Source organism: Tamandua tetradactyla, chromosome 3, assembly GCF_023851605.1.
Source record: "Tamandua tetradactyla isolate mTamTet1 chromosome 3, mTamTet1.pri, whole genome shotgun sequence".
In the NCBI taxonomy this organism is placed as follows: Eukaryota; Metazoa; Chordata; class Mammalia; order Pilosa; family Myrmecophagidae; genus Tamandua; species Tamandua tetradactyla.
Genome location: NC_135329.1, coordinates 47,950,087 through 47,966,970, shown reverse-complemented (window position 1 = coordinate 47,966,970; position 16,884 = coordinate 47,950,087). Strand labels below are relative to the sequence as shown.

Genomic DNA, 16,884 nt, shown 5'->3' with positions numbered 1-16,884 from the left:
TTTCAAGATGTTCTGAAGATCCTTACCCATGCAAATAAAATTGATAATTAGCTTCTTCTTTTTTTTTTTGCAAAGTAGTCTGTTAGGATTCTGGCTGGCATTGCATTGAGTCTGTAGATCAATTTTGGGTAGAACTGACATCTTAATGACATTTAGCCTTCCAAATGGACACAGAATGTCTTTCCATGTATCCAGGTCTTCTTTGATTCCTTTTAGGAATGGTTTGTAGTTTTCTGTGTATAAGTCCTCTATGTCCTTGGTTAGGTTTATTCTTACATATCTAATTTTTTTGGGTGCTACTGTAAACATATTTATTTTGATTACCTCCTCAGATAGCTCATTATTAGTGTATAGAAACATCATTGATTTTTTTGTTTTGATCTTGTATCCTGCTACTTAGTTGAACTTGCTTATTAGCTCAAATAGCACTGCTGTTGTTCTTCCTGAATTTTCTAAATATTGGATCATGTCATCTGCAAATAGTGATAGCTTTACTTCTTCCTTTCCAATTTGGATCACTTCATTCTTTTTCTTGCCTAACTGCTCTAGCTAGAACATGTGCTCTAGCACAATACTGAATAGTAGTTGTGACACTGGGCATCCTTGTCTTGTTTCTGATCACAGTGGGAAAACTTTCAGTCCCTCACCACTGAGTATGATGCCAGTTGCAGGTTTTTCATATATGCTCTTTATCACATTAGGAAGTTTCTTTCGATTCTTACTTTTTGAAATGTTTGTATCATGAAAGGATGCTGTATTCTGTCAAATGCCTTTTCTGTGTTAATTGAGATGATCATATGGTTTTTTCCTTTCAGATTATTAATGTGGTATATTACACTAATTTTCTTATGTTGGACCAGTCTTTCATACCTGGAATAAAACACATTTGGTCATGTGTATAATTCTTTTAATATACTGATAGATTCTATTAGTAAGTATTTTGTTGAGGATTTTTGTATTTATATTCATGAGAGAGACTGGTCTGAAGTTTTCTCTTCTTATAGTATCTTTATCCAGCTCTGGTATTGGAGTAATGTAGGCTTCATAGAATGAGTTAGGTAGTGTTCCCTTTTCAATTTTTGGAAGAGTTTTAGCAGGAATGGTATTAATTCTTTTTGAAATGTTTGGTAAAATCTGCTTGTAAATTTGTCTAGTCCTGGGCTTTATTTTGTTGGCAGATTTTTATTTTATTTTATCTTCACACATATACTTTCTATACATGGTGCACAATCAAGGGCTTACAATATCATCACATAGTTGTGTATTCATCACCATGATTATTTTTTTGAACATTTGCATCACTCCAGAAAAAGAAATAAAAAGAAAAAACTCATACATACCATATTCATTACTCCTCCATCTCATTGACCACTAGTGTTTCCATCTACCCAGTTATTTTAACCTTTTGCCCCTATTATTTATTTATTTTTATCCATATTTTTTACTCATCAGTCCATATCCTGGATATAAGGAACATCAGAAATAAGGTTCTCAGAATGACACAGTCACTTTGTAAATGTTATACCTTCATACAATCGTCTTCAAGAATCTAGGCTACTGGAATACAGCTCAACAGTTTCAGGTATTTCCCTCTAGTCAGTCCAACAGACCATAAACTAAAAAAGGGGTATCTATATAATGCATAAGAAAAACCTCCAGGATAACCTTCAACTCTGTTTGAAATCTGTCAGCCACTGAAACTTTTATTTTTTCTCATTTCTCTCTTCCCCCATTTGGTCAGGAGGCTTTCTCAATCTTTTGATACCGAGTCCTGGCTTATCCCAGGCTTTCTGCCCCACTCTGCTGAGAGATTTACATTCGTGGGAGTCATGTCCCATGTAGGAGGAAAGACAGTGAGTTCACATGCTGAGTTGGCTTAGAGAGAGAGGCCACATCTGAGCAACAACAGAGGTTCTCTGGGGTGGGGGGGTGACTCTTATGTATAATTTTAAGTAGGCTTAGCCTATCCTTTACAGGAATAAGTGTCATAGGGGTGAACCCCAGGATTGAGGGCTTGGCCTATTGATTTGGTTGTCCCCACTGCTTGCAAGAGTATTAGAAATTCTCCAAATGGAGAATTGAATATTTCCTCCTTTCTTTCCATTCCTCCAAGGGGACTTTGCAAATACTCCTTTAATCACTGCCTAAATTGCTCTGGGATTTATGGGGCATCACACTAACCTGGACAAATCATCAAAATCTCACTCCCTATTCAAGATTCCATGTACTTATGGTATTCAACTAAATTGAACTCAAAAGTTAAATTAGGAAATGCACTATCCAAAATATAAATTTTGCACCAAAAAACATCTCACCCTTTAGTCTCACCCAGAAGTTGAGTTTTAAAATATGGATGATCTCATCCTTTACCCAGTCTTCTAGTATATCTTGGTCCTATCCATATCAGCTTCATTCATATCTCCAGTTGACATCTGATCCATTTTTCAACTTTTTAAACAGTTCCTGTATGGGGTACTGCTCACTTTCATAGCTTCAGAGCTCTAACTCTATCTCAGGTGTCATATAAGTATCCAAAGTTCCTGGGAAAGATTATATTATATACAAACAGCTCAATATCTCAGAGTTTAGAATTAAAAGTTACATTTCATGAACATATGTGATTGCTGTAAGAGCTTACAATCTAGGATGCTTTACAGTAAGCCCAAACCTGATAACCCATGCTCTCGACCTCAGTTTACGGAGTTTTTATATTATAGTTAGTCCATATGATTGAGGCATGATAATAGTTGTCTTTTTTTCCCTAACATTTCATTCAACATTCAGCTCTTAAGCTTCAGTCACCTAGTTGCACACCTCACAACTTCATTCTTTCTTGTGGGCCAGTAGTGCACCGCATGTAAACACCATAGTTTCCATTTCCATTCCTCAATTGTTGTACCCTTTGGCCACCTCGACTTAATGTGGATAAGGAACACTGTCAACAGAAACACCAGTGTGCAAATGTCCATTCATGTCTTCATATGCAGTTCCTCTGGGTATATACTGAGCAATGGGGTTTCAGGATCATATGGCAAACCCACCCCTAGCCTCCTGTGGAACCATGTTGGTAGGTTTTTGATGACTGACTTGTGATTAGTTTGTTGAGGCCTATTTCTTCTTGAGTCAGTGTAGGTTGCTCATGTGTTTGTAGGAAGTTGTTCATCTCATCTAAGTTGTCTAACTTGTTGGCCTACAGGTGCTCATATTAAGCACTTATGATTTTTTTTATTTCTTCAGGGTCTGTGGTAATGACCTTGCTTCTGATTTTACTTGCAGCTTTTCTCTTTTTGTCTTTGTCAGTTTGGCTGAGGGTTTGTCAACTTTATTGATGTTCTTAAAGAACCAACTTTTGGTTTGTTTCTCTCTATTGTTTTATTCTCTGTTTCATTAATTTCTGCTCTAATATTTGCTATTTCTTTTCATCTGCTTGCTTTGGAATTAGTTTGCTGTTCTGTCTCCAGTTGTTCAGTTAGGTTATTGAATTTAGCTCTTTCCTCCTTTTAAATGTGGGTGTTTGAGGTTATAAATTTTCCTCATCACTGCCTTCACTGCATCCCATAAGTTTTGTTATGTTGTATTCTCGTTTTCATTCGTCTCAGCATGTTTACTGATTTCTCTTGCAATTTTTTCTTTGATCCACTGATTGTTTAAGAGCATATTGTTTAACCTCCATATATTTCTATATTTGTTGATTTTCCATTTGCTATTGATTTCCAACTTCATTTCATTAGGACTAGAGAAAGTACTTTGTTTAATTTCAATCTTTTAAAATTGATTAAGACCTGTTTTGTGCCCCAGCATATGGTCTATGCTTGAGAATGTTCCATGAACATTCCAGAAGAATGTGTATGCTGCTGTTTTGGAATGCAGTGTTCTATGTATGTCTGGTAGGTCTAGATCATTTATCATATTATTTATGTTCTGTGTTTCTTTATTGATTCTCTGTTTACTAGTTCTATCTATTGAAGAGTGGTGTGGTGAAGTCTGCCACTATTATGGTAGCGTCATCCATTACTTCCTTCAGTTTTGCCATTGTTTACCTCCTGTACTTTGGGGCACCTTGATCAGGCACATAGATATTCATGATTGTTATTTCTTGTTGAATTGAAAATGTCCTTCTTTATCTCTTATAAACAGTTTTGCATTTAAAGTCTGTTTTGTCTGGTATTAGTATAGCTATCCCAGCTTTCTTTTGGTTATGTGGACCATCCTTTTACTTAAAAAGTTTTACTTTAAAAAGTTTCCATCCTTTTACTTTCAAACTGTCTGAATCTTTGGGTCTAAGATAAGTCCCTTGTAAATGGCATATAGAGGGATCATATTTTTAAATTCATTCTGCCAATTCATATCTTTTGATACAGGAGTTAATCCATTAACATTGAAAGTTACTTTAAGGGCAGTTCTCTATCAACCATCTCATTCTTTTTTTGGTGTTGTTGTATCTATTTTTTTTTGTTGTTGTTAGATCTATTTTTTTTCCTCTATTTTTATCCTTTAAGTTACCCTTACTAATAGTCTTCAATTCTGTACCCTCCTCCAGACCTCTCTTTCCTGTCTTCTTTTCACCTGGCTCCATTTAGTAGTTCTTCTAGGACTGGTCTTACTAACATGTTCTTTTAACTGTGAATATTTTAAATTCTCCCTCATTTCTGAAGGACAGCTTTGCTGGATAGAAGAGAATCCTTGACTGGCATTTTTTTTTGTTTTGGTATCTTAAATACATCATACCACTGCCATTTTGCATCCATGGTATCTGATGATAAATCAGCACTTAGTCTTACTTGACTTGCCTTGCATATGCTGAAACACTTTTCTCTTGCTGCTTTCAGAATTTTTTCCTTTTCACTGGTATATGACAGTCTGATTACTATGTGTCTTGGATTGTGTGTATTCGGATTTATTCTGTTTGGAGTACATTCTTGGATTTTAATATTTATGTCTGTTATAAGGGTTGGGAAATTTTCAGTTCTTATTTCTTCAAATATTCTTCCTGGTCCTTTTCCCTTCTCTTTTCCTTTTGGGACATCCACAATGTGTATATTTGTGTTGTTAATTATTTCTCTGAGATTGTGCTCAAATATTTCCATTTTTTCTTCATTCGTTCTTTTGATCACATTTGGTTGACCTGTCTTCTAGCTTGTTGATTTTTTCTTTTGCCTATTTAAATCTGCTGTTGTGTGTCTCCACTATATTATTTCATCTACAGTGTCTTTTATTCCCATAATATCTATTTTCTATTCTTTTAAATTCTTCTGTATGCTCTTCAGTGTCTTCTTATACTCTATCCCTTTATACATATTTTCCTTCATTTTCTTGAATTGATTCAGTAGGTTTGTTTGTACATCTTTGATTAATTGTTGCAGATTCTGTATCTCCTCCAATTTTTTGATCTGTTTCCTTGACTGGGCCATTTTTTCCTGAGTTTTAATATGCCTTGTGATTTTTTGCTGATATCGAGTCATCTTATTATTTTGATGGGTCTATTCTGAAGGTCAATTTCTCTCTCTTGTCTAAGGTTTAGTTGTTGCCTGGGTTTATTTTAGGGTACTGCTTTGACAACTGGGTCATCGGTATTTCTCAGCCAAAACTGGGCTGGTAACCATGCAGGGGTTGTAGATCAGCTCCAATGGGTCTGTGACTGGGTCTGGGGAGGCTCTGAAAAGCCCTGCTGTGCCCTTGCACTTCCCAGCCTGCCAAGCAGATGGTGATGTTTCGTGACTTAATTGTCATCAGAGGCTGTTTATCTCCTGGAGCCTAGTAGCATCTGACCATGCAGGGCTGCAACTGCCATGTTCCTGTGCCCACATTTCTCCGGGCTCAGTGTGGGGCTTGGTCTCCCATTTTAGTTGCAGCAGAGGATTCCCTCAGATAGCTCAGTCTACAGACTTCCCCCAGGCAAGAATTGGGCCCTCAGCTGCTGCTTCCCTCAAGGGGGAGGTTGGACACTAGGACCCAGGGCTGAAAACAAAGTCTCTGACTACAATTTTCAGGACTCTTCATTCCTCACTGACTGATGAATAAAGCCTTAAAATATTCTCCCCTGTCCGTGGGTCCCTAAATAGTTGAATTGAGTAGTTTCTGCCTGGCTACTTGCTGCTTTTCAGAGAAGAATTTGCAGTTTCTTCTTGATCCTCCATTCTGGAAGCTCTTTCTTGCTGCCTTTTTGTATTCCACCCATCCCTAAGGCTAAAGTCCTGCCATGGGGCTCCCAGTTTTGCCGGAAAAAGAATTCTTGGCTAGCAGTTTTTCTCTATCAGATCCTTATATTTATCATTCTACTGTCATCTTCCCTCCATGGTTTCTGATGAGAAATCGACATGTAGTCTTATTGCGGGTCCCTTGATTGTGATGAATTGCTTTTCTCTTGTTGCTTACAGGATTCCCTATGTTTGGCATTTGACAATCTAATTAGTAGGTGTCTCGAAGTAGGTCTATTAGCATTTATTTTGTTTGGAGTATGCTGCACTTCTTGCACATGTATATTTCTGTCTTTCATAAGAGTTGGGAAATTTTTGGCCATTATTTCCTCAAACATTCTTTCTATCTCCTTCCCATTCTCCTCTTCTGCAACAGCCATGACATGTATGTTTGTGCTTTTTCTGCTGTTACTGAATCTGTAAAAACCCTGCCCAATTTTTCCATTCTTTTCTCTATTTTTTCTTCTGTAGGAGTTTGAATTGTCCTATCTTCTAGTTTGCTTATTCTTTTGTCTGCCTGTTCAAATATGCCATTTGATGCTTCTAGATTATTTTTAATCTCTTCTATTGTGCCTTCATTCCTATAAGTTTTGTTTCTTTTTATATTTTAAAATTTTCTTTATGTTCACACAGTGCCTTCTTATTATTCTATATTTCTTTAGTCATTTTTCCTTCATCTTCTTGGACTGATTTGGGAAATTTTGTGAACATATTTTATTAGTTGTTCCTAGTTCTGCGTTACCACTGAAGTATTAATTTGTTCTTTGGGCCATATCTTCCTGTTTCTTAATATGGCTTGTAATTTTTTGCTGATTATCTTGATGAGTTTACTCTGAAGGTCAGTTTCTCTATTTTGCCTAGGGTATTATCATTGATTGATATTGTGTTAAGGCTGTTGACACTTGGTTTAACTTATTCTAGAATAGTCTGTGTTTTCTGAGCAGACATTTTTCAACTCTTCATCATCTGATTCTTTCCCTGGATATATAGTATAATTTTTATTTGTGCAATTGTTTCACCCCTAGGATAAAGCTTCCTTTCTTCTGTTCCTTCTCCAGAAATTGATCTGTCCTGTTTTGGTTTGCTTCTATAGTTTTTTTTTTTTCTTTTTCTGTACTCCTTTTGTTGTCCCTTGCTGCTTTTGCCTGGAGTGCAAATTCTGGGAGAAGAGTCACCCCACAGAGCACTTTCCCAAGTTAGTATTTCCCAGCTGAAACAAGACCTGGAATCCATAGAGGGGAGGTAGCCTTTCTCCAGATTGCCCTGGGGAGATGATCAGGAAAGATGCCCAAAGCCTTTTTGACTACTTTTAAAGCTGTGCTTTCCTGGCTGGCTCAGCATGCGGTAAGCTTCAGGAAAGTTTTCCCCACTCTGCTAAAGAGGCATTGTATTGTAAATCTCCACACCCTGCCCCTGTTGGAAGTGGAGTTGAAACAGTGGCTGCCGCTGCTATTGCTTTTTTATGGGGCAGGTGGAAACAGTAGCTCAGAGCTGGGTCACAGTGATCTGAATTCAAGAATCAAAAGCTGTGATCAGTTCTTGGCCATGCTTTACCAGTGTTGTTGAGGAAAAGGATTTTTTCTTAACTCTTTTATTGTATAGTATAATATGTATCCAAAACAAACAAATAAAAGAGAATAGTTTTCAAAGCACTCTTCAACAAGAAGTTATAGGACAGATCCCAGAGTTTATCATGGGATACCATATGATCCTCTCAGATTTTTCCTTCTAGCTGCTCCAGAATATAGGCGGGCTAGAAGGCTTAAATAGTTTTTTTTATCATCACAACTGACTTTTTTTCCTTTTTTTTGGTGAAAAATAACATATATACAAAAAAGCAATAAATTTCAAAGCACAACACCACAATTAGTTGTAGAACATATTTCAGAGCTTGACATGGGCTACTATTCCACAATTTTAGGTTTTTACTTCTAGCTCTAAGATACTGGAGATGAAAAGAGATACCAGTGTAATGATTTACCATTCATATTCATTTGTTAAATCCTATCTTCACTGTATAACTCCACCAGCACCTTTGATCTTTCCATCCCTCTCTTTAGGGGTGTTTGGGCTAATTCTAATTTTTTCATATTGGAACGGTCTGTCACTAACTGGGTCCCTACTTGCCATGATGGGGAATGAATTTAAGGGAGGAGGAGAGTAGATATAAGCAAACCAGTAAAGAAGATATTCTAGTAGTCTAGCCAAGGATTTGGCAATCTATGTATGGTCTGTGGGCCAAATTCAGTGTGTTATCTGTTTTTTCAAATAAAGTTTTAATGAAACATAGCCTCATTCATTTGTTTACATGCCATCTATAAATGCTTTTGTGCTATAATGGTAGAGCTGAATATTGTGATAGAGACAGCATGACCCACAAAACCTGAAATATTTACTATCTGGCCCTTTGCAGAAAATAGTTGCCAAAACCTTGGTCTAGGCATTATTATTTAAGAGGGACCTATGGATTGATGTTAGTCCTTGAATGGTTTGTTATTGGTACATGATGATAAAACTATAGAAGCGGAGAAACGTATATAGCAACTTAAAACAGTATTATGCCTATTGAATCTAATATTTATAAAAAGGGGGGCTTGTTTTGGTATATATTTTTAATTTCATTTTTCTCATAATTATTTTAATTGAATTTTACAAAAGGAGCAGCCCACTAAAGAGATTCAGTAGGATTAAGTTACTAGTATGATATGGAGGATGAAGAGATGGAGAAATTAAACAAAAGAGAAAACCTAAATTTTAAGTCTGGGTGGTTAGTGGGTCATATCACCACTGATAAGAGGTATGGGGGTAGGACATGGTGATGCAGGCAGAAGAAAGATTCGTTGGGTTTTACAAAAGTACAGAAAATGGTGGAGCATGCCAATAGAAGTAAACATGTACAAGTAAAGACTGAGTCTAGGAGAGAAGACAAAATTGGAGAAGTAGATTTGGGAGTAGAATACATATAGGTAGAAACTAATCCAGTTAGATACAGATTCTCCTTCTGAAAGGGGTGAACAAAGATGAACAGAAAACTCATGGTTGAGCTTTGAGAAATGCCCATTTAGGAGCGAGTAAACTTGAAAGTGAGAGAAAAGGAATGCTTAGAAAGGCAGTAAAAGCAGGACCGTGTAGTTTTTCTAGAACTTAGATTTCAAGAAGGACAGATGACAATATGAAATGCACAAGAATTCATAATAGTTAAAAGAAAACTCCGTAGGCATTAAGTTACTGAAAACTTTTGAGAAAAAGAATAAAAAAATACATATTTGTGAAAGTTAGGATGTTTGTAGGTAGGCAGGCAAAGGTATCAGTTGGTATAGGCAATTTATTCAGTAAGCTTCACTGAGAAAGCTGTCCTAGCTCTTTCTTGATATCGTAAATAGGAATACTCTGCCATTCACTTACTCAATAAACATTTATTCAACCTATTAGGAAGTACACTGTATGGTAGGTGAGAGGAATGCCAAAATGAATTTGGTATGAGGGACAGGGTTATAAATAAATAATTATAAAACAGTGTATTATGAATCTGTCTAGCTAGCTAGATACTGCTAACTACGTATGCTATGGATACCCAAGTACGGGAGACACTAATCCAGTCTGGTGGAGCAGGGGGAAGTATCACAGAAGTGAGTCTTGCAAGATGAGTTAGAGTAATGCAGATAGACAAGGTAGGGAAAAAAGATCCCATATATAGGGTACAAAACATATAAAGACATGAAGGTCGAAAAAGGACATGAAGCTACCCTGTTAGTACCTGAAGTTTGTGGAGTTAATGAAGAAATGAACTGGTAAATGAGCAGAGAGCATTCAAGAAGCTGCAAAGATGGGTGTGACTGCAGTATGGAAAGGCTGTGGAGAAACAGCAAGTGAGTTTAGGATGATAGGCAGAGGGACCAGATCCCTAGGGTTTCAGGAAAGGGGGAGGGATGAAAGGATCATTCTTATAGCTGTGTAGAAGAAAGAACTCTAAAGATCAGAATTTAGAAGTGGAATGATTGTTGCCAGGATTATATTGATATGCGTATTTGGACTGAAAAATGAAGTGAGATTTCTACTACGATAAAACATGCCTGATCTGATTGCTTTTAACAGTACCAACTGCTAAGTAGGTCACAAGACAGGCATTTCCTAAAAATGGAATGAGCTTAATCTGCCATAGTATATTTTGATGGAAATATACTTAAAGCACATACGCAACATACAATAGGCTAGGTATTAATTACATCCTTTGTAATAATTTAAATTTATGATGACACATTTTAGACAAGTTAAAAATGTGTCATGGGGTAGCTAGTTTTTCTTATTTTTGGGGGGGATTTATGTAAGCAAAAATGTTTGAAGATCACTAGGCTAGAAGATGAGTGAAACAAGCATGAGGAAAGAAGGGCCTGATATAGCACAGGAGTGGAAGAAATATGACAGTGGAGACAGAATATTTATATTAAATATTTAGGAGCTATCTGAGATGATGTTATGGTAGCTCATGACAAACTCTGAGATCTGTCCTATAACTACTTGTTGAAGAATGCTTTGAAAACTACTGCTTTTTTCTTTCTTTGCTTTGTGCATATATTATACAGTAAACATTTTAAAATATATATTTAGGAGCTAAAATTTCCAGGTTTATGTCTAGGGTAAATGGGTGCTATCATTATTTAATATTGAGAATACAGGAAATGCAGGAGGTTAGGGTAATGAGGTACTAGTGAGAAATATAATATGAACTGATACTTACTGAATACTGTTGTTACTGTCATCCATACTTAAAAAAAATACTATCTAATGCTCACCACATGCTACCTGGCCCCATGTTGTAGAAATCGTAAACAGCAAAGTATGAAAAAGAAAAAGTCAACTGTGATCTATGATATATCCATTGTGAATGTTCTGGTATGTATTCTTTTTTTTAAAAAAATACAAATAAAAGTTTATTGTACAAAATTAAGGCCTTTGTATTCCACACCTCATTAAGGCTAAAGAAAGACTGGATAATTTTTAAGACCGCCCCAAAAAGTTTCCTTTCATTATGTCCTATCCTCAATTATTAAAAATGGCCTGACTAGGTGGTACAATGGTGGCTCAGAGGCAGAATTCTTGCCTGCCATGCTGGAGACCTGGGTTCAATTCCCAGAGCCTGACCACGTTAAAAAAAAAAAGGCTGACCATCAAAACAAACATGATAGATAACACAAAGTTTTTTTAAAGAAGACGGTCCCAAATCTTATTTCTTGGCATAGGTGATCTTCATGGTGTGGGATGGTATGATCTGAAATCCTTGTAATGCATCCCTGGCAGCACCATCCTGCCCATCATTTTTAAATTCAACAAAAGCAATGTCAAATCTTTCAGGTACCAAATGGACTGCCTTAAAACCAGGGAACAGATTAAACAGCATGAATAACATCATCTTGTTAGTCTCTTCTGATAAGTTATTAAGGAATAAAATATAGTTTGGAGGATAATCAGGAACCTGAGGACTTGGTGTTGTATTTCCTTGGGTGTTAGCTGAATTTGGTGTTCCCAGACCAGGTCTTTTGTTTGCAGTTGCAGTCTGTTTCACAGTTTTGGCTTTTTTCTTTTCTTTGTCAGCAAACATGCCACACATTTTAGATATTATATTAGAATCTGTTTTTGTATACTGGATTTGTATTGGTTTACCATAAAATTGTAACTGTCTCAAGGCATTTGAGGACATGCCCAGTTCTTCAAATATAATGAAGCCCTGCCCCCCACCCCTCATCTTTAGTCTTCAGAGCTACAATATCTACTACATGGCCAAACTGAGAAAACAGGGTATACAGGGATCTCTTCATTTCTTCTTCTTCTTTTTTTGGGGGGCTTGGCCTATTTTCTTGGGAGTCCCCAGTGGTTGAGAGGGTAACTGGGGTTGCCCAGATGGGAAAGTTTAATGGTTCTACTTTTTTTTCCATTGGACCCTCAAGGGACTCTACCAGTATTTAAAAATTAAAAAAAAAAAATGACAAAGAAACACAAACATTCTTAACATATGATCATTTCGTTCTACATATATAATCAGTAATTCACAGTATCATCACATAGTTGCATATTCATCATCACGATCATTTCTTAGAAGATTTGCATCAATTCAAAAAAAGAAATAAAAAGACAACAGAAAAAAAATTCATGCATACCATACCCTTTACCCCTCCCTCTTTTTTAAAAAGTTATTTATTTTTTATTTATGACACACAACCACATACAAACACATTCTTATCATACGATCATTCCGTTCTTGTTATATAATCAATAACTCACTATCGTCACATAGTTGTATATTCATCATCATGATCATTTCCTAGAACATCTGAATCAATTCAGAAAAAGCAATAAAAAGAAGACAGAAAAAAATTCATACATACCATACTCCTTACCCCTCTCCTTCACCGAGCACCAGCATCTCAATTTACTAAATTTGTTTAAACATTTGTTTCCTCTATTATTTATTTATTTTTAATCCATATGTTTTACTTGTCCATCTGATAAGGTAGACAAAAGGAGCATCAGATACAAGGCTTTCACAACCACATAGTCCCACTGCAAAAGCCATATCATCATACAATTATCTTCAAGAAACATGGCCACCGGAGCACAGCTTCACATTTTCAGGCAGTTCCCTCCAGTCTCTCCATTATGACTTGACTAACAAGGTGATACCTACTTAATGCGTAAGAATAACCTCCAGGATAACCTCTCGACTCTGTTTGGAATCTCTCAGTCACTGACTTTGTCTCATTTCGCTCTTCCCCCTTTTGGTTGAGAAGGTTTTCTCAATTCCTTGATGCTGAGTTCCAGCTCATTCTAGGATTTCTGTCCCACGTTGCCAGGAAGGTCGACACCCCTGGGAGTCCCCATTTCTTCTTTTTTAATTGTCATACATACTGTTGCTATAAATTGTATGACTGGGTCTGATATCCATGTTTTCATTTAAGTTGTCCAAATAACCTGAGGCCTGCACGGTATCTGGTAGTTATTCTTGCAATTGGGTGTATGGTCCGGGAATTGAACCTGGGTCTCCGGCATGAAAGGTGAGAATTCTACCACTGGACCATCCGTGCACCCTATTTATTCTTTTTGTTAAATACAAACTGCTTTGTATACATTTTTTCCATTCAAAACTTTCCCATAACCTCAGATGTTTTCTTAGGACATAAATTTTTAGCATTCAATACTACACATAATTTGTTTATAATTTTCTACAGTTGAGTATGTGAATATAGGCCAGTTTTTCAAAATATATAAAACTGATCACAAACTGAACACTATTTAACAAGAACTACATATACTACTGAACTGATCAAATAATATTCTATCTTTGATCAAAGGTTTCAAAAAGGACTTTGGGAAACTAAGATAATGTGAGATCACTCCTTTACCACTCCAGTGTCTAGCTGTCCTAGGATAAAAGAATGCAAGATCAGGTTCTAAGGATTCAAGTTTTGACCACCACAAATAGACTCAGTATAAAAAGCAACAAAAAATTGAACAGTTCTAGATAAAGAGAGAGGGCATATATTGGTTAGATAAAGTACAGTATTAATTTTTGTGAATATAGATTTTTATTTAGAAAAATACAAATAAAAACTGTTAACCATAATTATTAAATTCTACCAGTATCCTGGAGTTACCTCCTGAGCACTAAAAGCACTAAACTGTTTTCTTCTTGGTCAGACCTTGAAGGCAGATATATGTGATTTATTTTTTTGTATAACTCTCAAAGATGAATACGGATTTCTGCAAACAACAAGTGGTTAATCAGTGTTTGGTAAAGGTGTTGTAATAAATTTCCCTTATTTTTATTATTGTACAACTTCTTATTTGTATCAAACATTTACAGCTCAGTCAGATTTTCCTACTTTTGCTTAAAAGCCGTCCTTAATTTTCATCAAAGTTCTCAGTGTAGAGACCAGGTCTAAAATTAAAAATGCCACAGTAGCATTTTTAGTAGCATTTTTAGCATTCAATACTACACATTGAATGTGTAAAAATTATCCAAAGTAGCTTATCTGAGACCAAAGGAAGAAATTTTTATTATGTCCAGAACGTAAATTTTTTGTAGTACATAATCTAACTCAACCTGTCTGGATAGATCATTTAAACAATCCTACACAGGGAGCCCAGAATAAGATGAGGGCCTTTAATCCTGTATAGCTTAATGTAATGCCTGGATACATCCCAGAGTACAAAAAGAAGAGAATCAAAAAGTATTGATAAAGTCCATTGAGGGAGGGGAGAAAAATTGTGGAACTATTAAACTTTACCACCAGGGAAACCCCAGATACTGAGCCAAACATTAGGGACACCCAAAGCAATAGACCAAGCCCTTGATCTTGAGGCTTGCTCTTGTGAAGCTTATGTATGTAGTGGAGAAGCTTAGGCTACCTATAGGTATGGCTAAGAGTCACTTCCAGACGACCTCTTCTATTGCTCAGATGTGGCCTCTCTCCCTCGGAACCCAACTCTGCAAATGAAACCATTCCCCTCCCCCACCGACATGTGACATGACATCCAGGGATGAAAGTCTCCCTGGTGGTGTGGCAGATGACTCCCAGGGATGAGCCTGGCCCTGGCACCATGGGATCAACAATTCCATTCTGACAAAAAGGGGGAAAAGAAGTGTAACTAATAAAGTATCAGCAGCTGAGAGAATTCAAATAGACTAGAGAGGTATTCTACTTTGCTAGCTGCCAGAATGCAATATACCAGAAACAGAATGGCTTTTAAAATGGGGAATTTAATGAGTTGCTAGTTTATAGTTCTAAGGCCAAGAAAATGTCCCAATTAAAGCAAGTCTATAGAAATGTCCAATCAAAGGTATCCATCCAGGGAAAGACATCTTGGTTCAAGAAGGCCGATGGAGTTCTGGGTTTCTCTTTCAAGCAAGAAGGCACATGGCAAACACAGACACAGTTTCTCTCTCATCTGGAAAGGCACATGGCAAACACGATCAGGGCTTTTCTCTCAGTTGGAAGGGCACATGGCAAACACGTCATCATCTGCTAGCTTCTTCTCCTGGCTTCCAGTTTCATGAAGCTCCCTGGGAGGCATTTTCCTTCTTCATCTCCAAAGGTCGCTGGCTCATGGACTCTGTGCTTCGTGGTGCTGCAGCATTCTATGCTCTCTCTGAATCTCCTATTCTCCAAAATGTTTCTTCTTTTACAGGACTCCAGAAACTTATCAAGACCCACCCAAATGGTGGAGACATGCCATCACTTAATCCAGTTTAACAACCACTCTTGATTAAATCACATATCCAGGGAGATGATCTGATTACAGTTTCAAACATACAGTACTGAATAGGGATTATACTGCCTTTATGAAATGGGATTTAGATTAAAACATGGCTTTTCTAGGGGGCATACATCCTTTCAAACCAGCACAAGAGGCTACTCTGGAGGTCACTCTTACGCATGCTTCAATTAGACATTGCTACCAATCATAACTTGCCAAATCCCAAACAAAACCATTCCAGCCAATCCTAAAGAATACCTAGGGCATTATATAAGATTCTACAAAGTTTCCATGCACGAGGATAACGCTCTAAAACCTACAACCTCTAGATGGGTCCCTGGACCCATCTATTTTACAGACACCAAATGAATTAAAACCTGTGTGGGTATAAAATACTTAACTGAGAAAATCTGGTCATGGGTACTTAGATATTTTTGAAACAAATAAATATTACACAGTAAAGACTCCTGTCTTATTTTATATCCACTATATAATACTCATCACTAATAAAACATCTAAATGTGTACTAAAATTATTTGCAAGTACTTTGCGAATGTGAAATGTTTCATAAGTAACTAAAATAGCAAAATATAGTATATAAAATGTCTTCAGCTCATGCTATGAGATCATATACAAAGTTGTTTTCTATAGCGCAAACTAGATCACTACTACTACTAAAAATGAAGCAAAAATCTATGATTTTAATTATTCATTTTTTCAGTAAATATAAATCTTTTTAAAAAGTGGCTTCTTTCCTAACTGAAAATAGAAAGCAGAAAATGTTTATGCTCCTATTATGGTTTTTCACAATATAATTCCCCCCCAGGTGAGTGAATATAAAACATTTACTCAGATAATTGTTATTATTGACTAAGTATGCATTTATTAGGCTAAATAATTTTGTGATGAATATTGATTAGTCTATAAATGAAATATACTTGTATTTTAAAAACTTACACTAATTTGATACCAATTTTCTAGGAACCAGAACTCTATAATCCCGTGAGATAATTAACAGCACAAAATATTATCTGGCAGGAGTCTAGGGGGCCTCCATTTCATTTTCATTTTACAGAGGAAGAAATGTAGTCCATGCAGTCTCCAAACTTTCTGAAGACTGAGGTATGTGCTTCTGGCTCAGTATTCTGCTTCATTAGCATTCCTGTATCAGTTCTACACTACTCCTATTCTTTTTTTGACCTCAATTCTGTGTCTGGGGACCAAGGTGATTGTAAACATTCTTAGCTCTTAATACTACTGCTTTAGCATGGAAGGAGTCACTATTTCACTTATATTTTTCTCCTAGCACAAACTTCCAAATGAGAAGGACATGGTCATTTTCCTGGCCATACAAATGTCAAATATGCATGTGTGTAAGGGTTAATTTCACCAGCTTTTGAAGATCGCAACCTTTCATCTTTTAATGTGTTTTTTT

The 16,884-nt window shown here is 36.4% G+C and overlaps 1 protein-coding gene and 1 pseudogene across 6 annotated transcripts in view; both read right to left on the bottom strand.

Annotated features, from left to right (window-relative positions):
* Window positions 1-16,884, bottom strand: part of TRAPPC12 (trafficking protein particle complex subunit 12) — a 186,796-nt gene that overhangs the window by 106,216 nt on the left and 63,696 nt on the right. The gene's annotated exons all lie outside the window — the stretch shown is intronic.
* Window positions 53-16,565, bottom strand: LOC143677279 (U2 small nuclear ribonucleoprotein B'' pseudogene; annotated as a pseudogene).